General features: G+C 34.4%; 1 protein-coding gene across 1 annotated transcript in view; it reads right to left on the bottom strand.

The window, feature by feature from the left end:
• SPATA17 (spermatogenesis associated 17) overlaps nucleotides 1–13,760 on the bottom strand; it is a 177,811-nt gene that overhangs the window by 105,972 nt on the left and 58,079 nt on the right. The window lies entirely within an intron of this gene.

Here is a 13,760-nt window from a genome sequence, read left to right as displayed (position 1 = left end):
TTATTCATGATACGAAAAATCTGCTAACCTTTTAATTCTTTCACTGATGCGAATCAAGTAAGTTTTTGAGGGGTAACCATTGTCCACATCCATCAATATCAGTGGTGGAATCGAACTTACCGGCACATTCTAGGGGAATCTTTGCAATCTTTAAAAAGCATTTAAGTGATTTTTCGTGGTGAAATTTTGAGAATCAAGTATCTACATATTATAATCAGTTCAATAGCTGAGGAACTGTATCAAATGCAAAGTAAGTTAATTACTATGCTATCATTTTCTTTGGCTATTTTGGACTGAGTTAAATATCCTAAGAAAACAACTGGGCTATTGATTTCCTTTAAATTTGGTATTTACCAAGTTCTCATTGTTTACTTTACACACTAACAGGCTAATTTAAAAAGTGTGATGGGTTTTTACACATATACTTAATTTATTCTAAGTTTACTTCAGTTAAACAGTTTAAATAATATCAACAAGATTACATATATTATCCTGTACTTGAAAGGTTGACATTTTGTTCAATTATATCGATAATTAGAATAAAAGCCAAATTGGGTGCATAAGTTCACAATTTTCTAAGTGTAATAAATTCCATTAAAATAATGAAATTTTCATCACTTATGTGTATGTATTTTAAAAATTTAAACAAAAAAATCACCTCTTAAAATATACTTTGTGACAAATACCTGCTAAATAGAATATTATCAAGTTATGGAAGAATAAATCCTTTATTTTCATAGAACAAGTTTAACCACTCATGTTAAAATAATGTTTTGAAATTGTACTTTATGCTTTTAAAAAACAGATATGTAACTTAGTGTCTAGTTCTATAAGTACAATTTTAAGTAAAGCATCTGGGCACATACCTCAAAGATAGCAGGGGAAAGTAGAGGGGAGAATTCCAAAGATTAAAAAAAAAAAAAAAAAAAGATTCTCATTTCTACTTCAATGACTGGAAATATTTTTGTCGCAATTTTCTGTTAAAGGCTACTAATACAATACTTCATACAAGGTTACTTATGAAACACTCTGACGTTTAAAAATCACCATGCTCTGCTATTGCAGCAGAGCTATTTTTTCCAACATAAGATTAAATTGCAAAATAAATGAATTACTTGGAGTGGCATGGCCCTCATTTTGCCACCCTTCTCTTGAAAATTGCTTATTAATATGAAAAAAGGAGTCAGAAAATAGCCTGTTCTACTTTATGCATAGTATTTTGGGGGCTTCTGCACCCACGGAGCTGGGCTGGCTGCACATTTAGATTGTGCTGGCAGGCTGGTACAATGACCTTACTGACCTGCATCTCAAGGCTATTATTAATCGCTAAGTAACCTGGTAAAGCCAAACAAATTTGTTTCCATTGAAAGGATCTCTATCTGTGTCTGAGAATTTGTTCTGTACCAAACAAACCTCATTAACTGTGTCCATTTTTGACAAAGAACCAGGAGTTAAAGGGATTGGTGACCTTTCTTTGTCCTTAGGTACAAATTTCAAGGCAGTTACATATGAATAAATGAGAATTTTTACCAGGAAAAGTAACAATCATATGTTACATAAGGAAGTGAATACGTCATTTTCACCTTTACTTTTGATATTATGTAAAAAATAAATATCTCTTCTCTAATTCCTCTTATAAGTCTTTAAGATAATTTAAAATAACCCATGAACTGCCGCTATAAGGATAATTACTCAGATATGCATGTATCCAATTTTATGTTACTCCAAAGATAAGGACAGGAATTTTCCGAGTAATCAAAAAAATTAAAAAACACATCTACAAAGTTTGTGTTCTATAAATAATTTAATGAATATGAAGAGATCTTACATAAGAAAGAAAAAAGGCCCAATAAAATTGAACACATACATGAACAGGCAAGGTACAAAGAAGTAAATAGGACTTGGATACAAAATGAGGGTGGAAATTACTTGAAGTAGTAAAAACCATCCATCTTCAGGATACGGAAATACAAAATTAAAACAATGTGTACTTGGGGAGCTTGACAAGGAGAGTTAAAACTGAGAGAGATGTAAAAGAATGTCAGTTTCCAGTATATAAAGAAAACACAGAGTAAGTCTAGAAGGAACTGGGAAGCCCTACAAATAAATCCAAGAAATTTGACAAAACCCTAGAAAAACTAATCTGGGGTAATCTCAAACCACAAAAATAATTAATTTAGTCAATTCATATAATTATTGAAAAAAATCAATCTAAGGTTCCTAACTGATTTATTGCCCTACTTGAGAGTATACAGTTGTATTGAACACCACAATTATATTTATGTTAAATATTCTTTGTTAAATAACCAAGTAGGAAGAGCTGAATAAATTATTTATCCTTGATATACAGGTTTTTGTTATAGCAATCTAGATGAAGATATGGCTCAATGTAAAGGATGCAGTAAAAAATTATGATCCCATTAAGATTAAAAGCTGGAAACCATTGTAACTAGGGTTCCCTGCAAAAATATAAAATTTACCTATTTTTTAATCCAGCAATTTTTAAAATGCTTTTTAAACAATTAAAAATTTCTCCAAATAGTTTCAGGTTGTTATGAATATATTTTTTTTAAATTTCAGGTGTATTGACTTATTTCTATCTTCAAGAAAAATCCTGTGATATATATGGGATAGGTATAATTAATTAACCTATTTTACAAATATGAAAACACATAAAGAGATGAAATGACCCATTCTGAATAACAAATCAGTTAATGGTAGAAATGGAATTAGAATCCCTAGATTTGCAGATTCTCTAACCACAGACCTGGCTATAGTCATGCTGATACAAGAAATACTATGCAGAAGCTACTTTTATTGAAGGAACCATGCATATTTTCTTTTATCTTATGATCCTGTTTCCTATTATATAGTTAGAGAAACAAGGATAAGTCCCCAGACTTTCTGTACCAGTTTTTATATATACAAAACATTTTGTGATATTAGTTTTAAAATAAAGGCAAAAATTACTGAAACTATGTAAAGCTTTACATATTTGAATATATTTTGCTAATGATATCTATAATGATAATAAAATATTTACATATTCTAGTGATAACAATAATAAAAATAATAATAGCCACTTGGAGGCAATATCGTAGAGCAGTTAAACAACATAGACTCTGAAATTACACCTGATTATAAAATCTCTGCTGGGCTACTTACTAGCTGTTTAATCTTTGAGCCTCAATATCCTCATCTGTAAAATGCAAATATATTATCAGCATTTGTATCTTCTTCATCAAGCTATTGTGAGGACTGAAGAGATTAATCTATGTAAAGTGCTTAGAGTAGTGGCTGGCACACAGTAAGGTGCTACATTAGAGACTGTTTCCTGTGAGCTGCGTACTAGGTTACTTGCTTTATCTACATAACTGAATAGGAATCGTTTATGCTTTCTTAAATCCCGTCAATGATCTTCTCCTTTCTCTCTCCACTAGTGTGCACTTTACGGATGAGATTTCCCACAAGGCAGAGCAAGAAATCTGGCTTCCTAAGAGGCAGGAAGCATGGGGTAAACCTTGACCAGTGGGAAACAGAAGACAGAAGAGATTCATGCAAATGAATTTCCCTTTTTTACTGTCTTTCACATACTGCTTTGAGAGGTCTCCTTGCAGATTGGGAGAAAACCTATGTGGCTAACAAAAGAATGCACACCTGCTCCACTAGGCTGAGTCACTCTGGAACGTGATGTGAAGCAGTGGTCCAGGGCTGCAGGAGGTCATCCTATCACATCCTTCCTATAGGACCAAAGCACCCAATACAGCTGTCCTGACTGTTGGTGGCTGACAGCTCAAGCTACATCCCACTGGAGAAAATCAGCTGCCCCACCCCAGGTTTTGTCACCCTCTCCCCCAGTCTGCATCCAATGACTGGTGGTTGAAGGAATACACAGGCCCAGAGCCTCTGTGTCAATCTAGAGCTACTCTCAAGGCCCATCCAAAGTCCAGAGCTTCCTGAGATTGGCTGAGACTTCCGATGAGGCTCATCTCCTCCCTCTGCTTTCCTCTTCCACTCCCTTAGAGATGTTATTCCCCCAACGCTCCCCAAAGACACTCACGAACCAAATCACTGTCTCAGAGTCTGTTTCCATCTCTGACACTTCACTCCCTCACCCTCGTTGTCCTGAGCTAGAACCACCCAAATAAAGGATTGGCAGTTTAATCCTTGACTTACGTTTTGTTTCCAAGAGCTTCCTGGCTAAGACATCTACAATACCTCATTTAATCCTTTCACAGTCCTGTGATGCAGATATTACCCACACCCATTTCACAGAGGTGAGATCTCTGCCCAAACTCTCAAACTAGAAAGTGGCAGAGTTAGAATTTGAATCTAGGTCTGACACCAAAATCCATGCCTTTAAGCACAATACTATACTCATACCATAAATTTTGCCTAAGCCAATATTTTATTTAGATAACGATAGACCTTTTTCCTGTAACTTTGAATATTGTAGTATCCATATTATTTTCCCAAAGTCCTCAAAAGGGAAAAGCTGCTTTGTTTTGGAAAAGTTTAAATGAACTATCGCTACTCTTCTTCATCATCAGATCACTAAAGCGAGCTTTCACTAAAGCGAGCAAGCTGGGATGGAGGGGAGTGGTAATGAAACGAGGATGGATTATTCACAAAAAACTCCAGCTTTCTTTGGTTGACTTGATCTATCAACAGCAAGTTGGGGGCAATGCACTTTAGAGCAGAAGAAAGGCTCCCTGACCAAGGGTGAATAGTCTCTCGAAGGGTAATGCTAGCAAATTTGTATGCTATAGACTAGATATTTTGAGAATAAAAAAAGTGAAAAAAGAAGATAATGGTCAATGTCATAAAATTACAGTACCATGACTTCACTCTGATCGTAAAAAGGGAGCATCCAATTGCTCCATTATTTCATTTGCGTACTTTTCATGGTTTTAAAAAGCAATAAGACTCCATTGAAAGATCATTCATGAAAATCAATTTTTTTCTTCTTCTGGCTCTTTTGAATAGACTCAGTTGAAAAGAATTTTTTGCATAGCATTCTTTCTAAACATATGCACATGTATCACTGTAAAATTATTTTCTTTTTACTATTCTGGACAACTTCTATAAAAGGAAGTAAAATTTTATGTAACATATATGATGTCCAATAATTGAGAGCAACAGTGAGCTAAGTACAATAATAGGCATAATAATAAAATATATTGACTCAGTGCATCATTTTCAGGAGCTCCCAATTAGTTCATCCTCACAACATCCCCCTGAGGTTGGTAAGGGGCAGGTATCATTAACAAGGTTCCTGTTCTTCTTTGTGAAATGAAATGACTTTACAGACAGTGACTTTGAGACACAGCATGGGGGCTTTCTGGCAAAAAGGTAGATCAAGGCACATCACATTCTCTCTCCCTTGAGAGTGTATCTTCACAGTAATTCATTCAGCTGTGGAGAATGAGGATCAAGTTACTGTGAAGTTTTGTTTTGGGTAGAGTTCAGAGTTGAGCACCTAAAGTTCCCATTTCAAATGAAAAGAATTGTAAGATCTTATTTACTTTGCGTTTACTCCAAAATCACACATCGTCTCTTATTTAAAATGTGTTAACTTCACTTTAAAGCAAAAATAATTGTGGTTGCTTTTTCATGCAATCCACTCAACTCAGATCAGGGACCTCTCTAAACTAATCCTGATGCTATCATAAAGCACTGACGTACCATAGGATGATGGCAACTATTTTAAAGCAGTCTATCACATGTAACTTCAATAAATGAGTTTGGGAAAACTATTTATTGACCAATTATTTTATAATTGATCTTAGATATCTCTTTCATATGAATGCTAAACAGAATCTTATCCTATGTATTCTTAGCCAGGATAAGAAAAGACTACAAAATAGCAGTAGAAAGAACAGAGAGAGATAGAAACTGGGGTGATTTTCTCTCAGTTCTCTCCAATGTCACTCCTGAGAGAGGAAATAGACAGATTAGAAGAGAAACAAGACGGAAAAAGCTTAAAGGCATTACAAAGGGGGAACGAAAAAAGTATTTTTAAAAAAGTGATGCTTTTTAAATTCACTGCTTTTGTACTATGACACCACTGCATACATTTCCTCTTCATCACAAAATTTCTATTATATATATATATATATATATATATATATATATATATATATATATATATATATATATACACGCATCTGTTAGTTGTATCTCTCTATATATACACACACACACTCTTTAGGAATTCCCATTCTACAATAATATTTTAACTAAGACACCTGTTAACAATTTTTTCTCAACGATCCAAGCTTTTAAGTATTATAACTATTTAAGAATATAATGCATTTACTTTGGGTTTGCTTATTTCTTATGCCAAGAAGATGCTCTCAAATATAATCCTCATGTTTATAGTTTACATATTTCTAGGATCTCTAAGTCACCTTTTACTAGGGAAACCTTAAAAGGAAGGAAATACAACAGATTACATTAATCGGATCTGTATTTTAGAGTCATTCAGGCAGCAGAAGGAAGGATAGCTTGATGAAGAATGAGAACAGAGGGCTAGGAAAAGAAGTGATAGAGCTTGGTCATCAACAGAATGGAGAAAAGCATCTTTAGTATGAACCCCATGTTTCTGTCTTGGGCACCGAAATGAAAAATGGTCCAATTCACCATAAGAAGAAGACATTTGGGGAAAAAATTATTATTTCACACATAAAGATGCTTAATTTGAGGTGTCTGTGGATGTCCAAGTGGCAGTGTTAGCAGGCATTTGAATAAATGTTTATAATAATCAGAACATTCTTGGCTGGAGAATATTCAGATTTATAAATCATCAAAACATAAGTGGTAACAGAAGTCACTGAAGTGGAGGAGACTGTCCAGAGGATAAAGAATGAAAAGGCAAGTGCATCAAAGAGAGAATACTAATATTCAAGATCAGGCAAATAAAGGTGAGTCCACAAAAGAAATGGAGAGGAAATGAGAGAAAAGTAGAAAGGAAGCCAGGAGAGAGTGCCTTCAGAGAAGCTAAGTTATAAGAGAGAGTAGAGAAGAAAGTAATCAACACTGTCATGTGCTTCAAAAAGGTCAAATAAGGTGAAGGGCAAATAGCCGGTTGGATGGTACTTTAAATAATTTTTTAGCAATAGTTACATTTTCTCAATACACTTTCACAGTAACTTAAAACGTAACTTCAAGTATGACTGTAAATGTGTATTATTAAGATATCAGGTACCCAAATCTGATTTCCACTATATAAATTTACTCTCAATCAGCAATACTAAAAACAGCATTACCAATCCTTAGCACTGAATTAAACAGGGAAAGAAAACACAAAAAAACAACTCTCTTCCACCCACCTCCTATCAAAGGATCAGCTAGGATAAGTGAGAGATAAGAACTTCTAATCCATCCATTCCTCCAAGTTGGACAACCACGAGGCTAAGTCCACAAACCAACATATTTTAGTCCCTTGCTTTCAAATGAGTAACAGTTTATTGCTACGTTTTGGCTCTTTTTTCCCCCCAAATATCACCACAAAAAAGAGAAACTTGAAATTCAGAGAGCTTTTATCTGTTTAAAAAAAAAAAAAGTTAAAGAAGTCATTGTTCACTACATTACTGTGTCTCCTATTGAGGATTCATATGTGAAATTTCCCGAAATTTCTAGAAAAGCTGTTTCTTGCATATGCAGTTATGTTTTCTCCATTTTGACAATGGGACATGCTTAACTAATCACATCTCCTGATCAATCATACCATCAGAGTTATCATTCTGTATTTTCCTTTACCATGATCCTTGTTTCTTTTACTCATAAACGTCTTTTGTAAACTTCTTGAAATTCATTGTATAAAGAGTTAAATTTGAAAAAAATTAAAAATATATACAGATACATATATAACAAAATTATACCCGATGTAATAAGCTTTTTCCGTTTATTAATTCTATCTCAGGAATGAAGGGTTTTTTTCCTTTTTATATACTTGGCTTTAAAAATGTTTTGAAATAGCAAATTGTTAAAGGTAGTGCATTCTTGGTAAAAATAAAAATAACGTAAAAAGGCTGTGATCAAATAGGTGATATCATTCCATATTTTAAAGTGATTATATGGATTATGTCATTAATTACTAATGATGGATAAATAATAGACTGTTTTTAAAAGAAAGATTACATGCTGTACTTTAAGTTAGACACTCTAGTATGTTATTATCTAAATTCTACCAAATTAATTGCTATAATCAGTGTCTCTTCATATATAAAGTGATTCTACAGAAAGAAAGTCATGCAGACAGTTAACACTGCAGACTAGTTTGGTCCTTGAAAACTAAAATGTTATTTTCTTTATGTCTTAGGCTAGCCCTTATGAAAAGAGCCTGTCACCTGGATACAATTCGATAAAGCCAAACTGCTATCATTTAGTTGGCTGAGATCGGAACATTATATTTTTAAAATGTGGTTTATTGAAACATTATCTTTAGGTAATCATATTTATTCTCCTTATTTACACAATATCTATGGTGCTTCACTTTACGTCCTTGAAACAGGGAACAGGGACACCCTAGTATGAAAAAGTGGTCTCGCTGCTGGAGTTCATAAATTTTGTTCAGCTTTGGATGAGTTCAAAGAATTGCCATGTAAGAAAAAGCCTTACAGAGGGAATTTATCTGATTATGGCAGTAATAATTACCCAGCTGTTTATTGCAGATAGAGAAATAATTCATGTAGGCAATAGGCCGTGGTGGCAATGACACTCTGCATTTAGTAAATATGCAAACTGTTCACTTCTAATTAACCAAGCTAGAGGATGCCCTTATTAAATGTATAAACTAAAAGTGCCTTCCTGACAAGTGATGAATTGTTACATTGCACAAACTCTTGCCACAGAATTATTGGAGTGAACTTGGGGCTTAACTTCATTAAGAGATCTTGTGGGATAGTTAAATGAGGATGGACAGCATAACAAGGTTTACCTGACAGCCAATGATATGTTAGAGCCGAATGGAACTGTACCTTTTCTTCTGTCTTACTTAACGGCTCAGATTCATGAGAGATAAATTGTGAAACTGTAGAGTTAATTTGAGTTTAAATAATAAAAATAAATGAAATAACACGACAGCCCATTTATGGAGGTTACCTGACAGTTTACCCAGCAAATGAATCTACGAAACAGCCACTTTTTATGGGTCAAATCTCTTTCATGTATCAACAACGGAAAATCTACCACTCTTTCCGTTAACCGAAAATAATTTGTTTAATAAAAATAAATAGTTATATTGACTAGCTTTAAAATAAAGTATGTTTCAAAGAGGAAATCGATGGGTTTTATTAAAGAAAAGTAATATAGTATGGAAATTACTCTTAATATTGCTTTGCTCTGAATGGGTTGTATTTAACTTTACCAAATAATTAATTATGAGATAGTTCAGTGTCTATATTCTATGCTTACCCTTACTTTAAGGTAACCATTCTTTAGCAAACATCTATACGGATATGTCCATCCTAATTAAGAATCTTAAGAAAAATAATACTTAGAGGGAAGTCCTAGACATAATGAAGCAAAACTAAAATATTTCTAGCTGAAGTGTAGAATAGGTGATAACATCTACCTCACAGGTTTGTTGTGAAAATGGAAGGAGATAATGAGAATCAAGGGTTTAGCACAGCACTTGGTATACCGTGAGTGCTCAATATATGTTAGCAATTTATAATGTGCTTGAGTGGCAATAGCTCTATTTGATTGAAAGATTAATCCCTAGTGTTTTCAATGGGAGGTTCATGCTGAGGTCTGTTAAGATCTACACTTCCTCTTTCATCTGCATCATACAGCCTCTGAGAATGTAAAATGTGTGAACTGGCATTTCAGATAATACTGGAATATTATTGTAAACGTTTGCTTAATTATATATTTATTCTAAAACATGAAACAATATATAAAAGAAGCATTACATATTTTGAGAATCAGACTTTGCCACTATTGAAAGTCTAATGTGGCTCCTCCAGATTTATAATATATAAGTTAAAAAATTTTTATGTACTGAGGAAGAATATATGACCCCATCTTCGAAATATATATGCATCCATACAGACATTTTTTTAATGAACACTCTATGTCAAGAACTGCAACAGGAAATAGAAAAATGGTCGTTATTACAAAGATAAAACTTTCGTATCTTAATGCGAGAATACTAGTATCGAGGGTTAAAATAAAACTGCTTTAATTAAGAAAGAACCATATATACGAATAATAAAAACAAAGGTTTTATAAATGCATCTATACATGCAAAACAATTTAGTTTCCATACCTTGAAGAAAGAGTAAGATTGAAAAACATAAAGAAATGACGCTCAAAGAAAGCATAATGATAAAAGCTAATATTGAGTGCTTGTTAAAATAAGTATGTGTGGCTTTGTAGGAAAACAGTAAATGTACGCTCTTTTACCTTTCTTAAATCAGCCAAGTGAACAAACATAAACAAAAATATATGAAAAACAACAAGGAACAGTCACAACCCCCATCATAAACTTAAGAGAATAACTAGGAATTGAATGAATGGAGAATATCTGTCATATTCAATTAAATTTAAAGTACAAATTCAGGGTATTTTCCTCAATCACAAAGTCAGTGTAGTATGTGGGAAATATCAATATGTGAACAAGTTTGAAGAACCTAGTAAGTACCCTCACCAAGACGGATAAAGACAGGGACTGACTGGGATGCAGAACTGAGGGAGAGAATTTGAGGCCAAGCAATTCCTCTTTTCATTGATCAGAACCGCTGGCTGAGTTGAGACTTGATGGCAAACCTGGGCTGGAGGAGAACGGGGAAAAGTAGCCTGAGAGCCGCTGAATAAAGTGAACTGGAGAAAGAAAAGACAGCCCATAAGCTGTGGAGCTTCACACTGATCGTGCTTCATGAAATCAATTTCCACAGTGACAGGAGGTCATCAGACTTGGGAGGACAGTGGCAAGAGCACAGCTGCCCATGGCCCCAGCTCACTCTCTACCCCTCGTTAGATAGCTGAATGAATGAATGAGAAAACAAACCATCGATATCTAGCTTAAGTACTAAAAAAAAGTACAAGAATTTGAGGTCCAATTAGAAATTTTAGTAAGGTATTAAAATTACTCTGCCAAAAGATATTGCTTTCCTATATGAAAAAAAGAAATACTTAGAAAATGAAAGAAAATATGCCATTAGCAAATATAATAGAAAAATATGAAATTCTTAGAAATAAAATTAGCGAGAAATAGGTAAACCCTGTATAACAAAATTTTATTAATGGACATTTTTTTTAAATCCACACAAATGAAGACATATGCCTCATTGTTTGGCAGGAAAACTCAAATTATCAAAGTATCATTTTCCCCTATACTATTTACAAATTTAATTTAAACTCATTTAAAATCCCAATTTGCTATTTTTTGAAACATGCCAAAATGACTCACTATTTAGTTGGATAAAAATTAAGCAAAAAGAGCCACAGCTGAAAAATAAAAGTAATTTATAGCTACTTAAGCCATGCAATAAATACTATACAGGATTACAAAGAGAGAGAGAAATCAGATGGCATCAATAGTCAAGAAATAGGCCCAAGTACATGTGAAGACTCTTAATATGTGGTAAGATGGCACTTAACAGGGAGAGATAAGTGAATTATTGAATAAATGCTATTGGAATAACTTGTTAGCCATTTTATAAAATCTTAAGCTGGATATCAAATTTACTGCTTATATCAAATAGATTCCAGATGGCTTCAATATTAAAAGTTACAAAAGAAACCCTAAAATATCAAAAGAAATATGGATGACTATTTTTAAAGTCATGCAAAGAAGAAATCAAAAAAGAAGTTACTGAAAAATATAACCAGAAAAAACGGAAAGGTCAGCATATTTCAAAATCTCCATAAATATGTTGGAAAGACAAGAGCAAACAAGGGCAGATAATTGCATCACTGATGCCAAAGGGTTTGTTTCCCTAGCATACACAAGGATTTTTTACAAATCCATATGAATAATAATTATAATAAAATGAACTAGGCAAATTGAACTAGGCAAGTCATTAAAGAATACAAATGGCCAATATAAGATGTTCAAATTCCTAAAAATAAAATTAGATAAAATTTAGATGGAATTGTTCACTTTATTAAATTGGCAGTGATAAAAGTCAAAATCCAGTATTGGCAAAGGAAACAGAAACTCCTATGCATTGTTGGTAGAAGTATACATTGACTTTTTAAATGGAGAATTAGCTAATATGCATCGAACTATAAAATATGTTTAAACTTTTATGTAAAAGCCTTACAGAACTATGCATAAAAAAGATAACAGTACAAATGCAAAAAGAAATAAGCAGAGGAATGTTCTAGTAAATGTCCATCAATAAAGATTTTCCTAAAGAAACTATGGTATAAATATATACATACACACACACAATAGGCATTGGACATTTTGACACAAATTTATACCTATTGACATAGATGTTACTTGTAGTGACAGAATACTTCCCCCTCTCTTGTTTCCTTCATGAGGAGGGATGTTTAATCTGATTAGAGGATAACCCAGCCCTCCGGGAGAGCAGGTCCCACCTTAGAATGAGGAAACAATGAGCTGTGGGGAAGGCTGGAAGAAGGGAGAGTGGCAAGTCTGTCCCTTCCAACCCCAGGAGACTGTGGAAGGAAGAAGGGCCTATAGGAGAGAGGTCAGAATGTAGTGACCTATGCCCTGACCACTGAACTCCAGGCCAAAGTCTTGCAGGCAGAGAGGAAGGTTTGGTAGATTGAGAGGGATGACAAAAAACAAGTATTGTTTTCCTACCTCCTGTTTGGGATCCTGGGAGGATCCTGCTTGTGCAAGGCAGCCCAAGACAATATGGGATGGCTCCAGGCCAGCAAAGAGGATCAAATAGTGTGGTCAGGTAGGAAGGGTTTTCTTAGCACTGGTAAGTCTTCCTTGGCTCCTATATTGTATACGAGGACCAGGAAGTTCATGTATATCATTTTAGGGGCAAGCAAGATCTACGTTGAGTGCTAGGGGTCAAGTCACGAGGACCATAATGGCAAAAATACAGGCGACCTTGAATCAGAGTCTGCAGGGTAGCTAGCCTTGGCTAAGGCATCATTTGAAGCATATGGAAGCTCTACGTTGAGAGCTAGGGGTCAAGTCACAAGGACCACAATGGCAAAAATACAGACGACCTTGAATTAGAGTCTGCAGGGTAGCTAGCCTTGGCCAAGGCATCATTTGAAGCATATGGAAGATCTCAGAGGGATTGACAGAGACAGAAAGAGATGATGCAGGGTCTGGTCAGCTAAGCAAAACCACCAGACCTAAATCAAGCTGCAACTGGTTACAGCAAATGGTAGGTTTTAGCTGCAGATGCCAGCAGAACTCCTAGTGACCAGACTGATAACCACAGAGCTGCAGACACCAGCCACTTTTGTTACCTAAATATAAGTCAGGGCTCCCTCTTAACCCCTAGGGCCACAAGGTAACGCAAGTTCCTTATACATCCATAAAACATGTTGGAGAAGACAAGGGGGAACTCAAGGAATTATGAAAACCTGACATATTAAAGGATTCTTTAAATTACTCTATTGGGCCAAATTGGACTAATATTTAGTTTCTTGCCCTCTGCCATCCAAATGCTGGAAGGATGGAATGGACTCAAAGAATTCATAGAGAATATTAAAGTCACAGGAATAAAAAGTTGTTATATATCATGATACATCTGAGTGTGATTCCATGTAAAATAAACAGTGGGTAAACTCACAATTCAAAGCATATTCGTTTA

This window comes from Mesoplodon bidens (genome assembly GCF_964165515.1).
Source record: "Mesoplodon bidens genome assembly, chromosome: 2".
Lineage (NCBI taxonomy): Eukaryota > Metazoa > Chordata > Mammalia > Artiodactyla > Ziphiidae > Mesoplodon > Mesoplodon bidens.
This window is presented reverse-complemented; position numbering and strand designations above follow the sequence as displayed.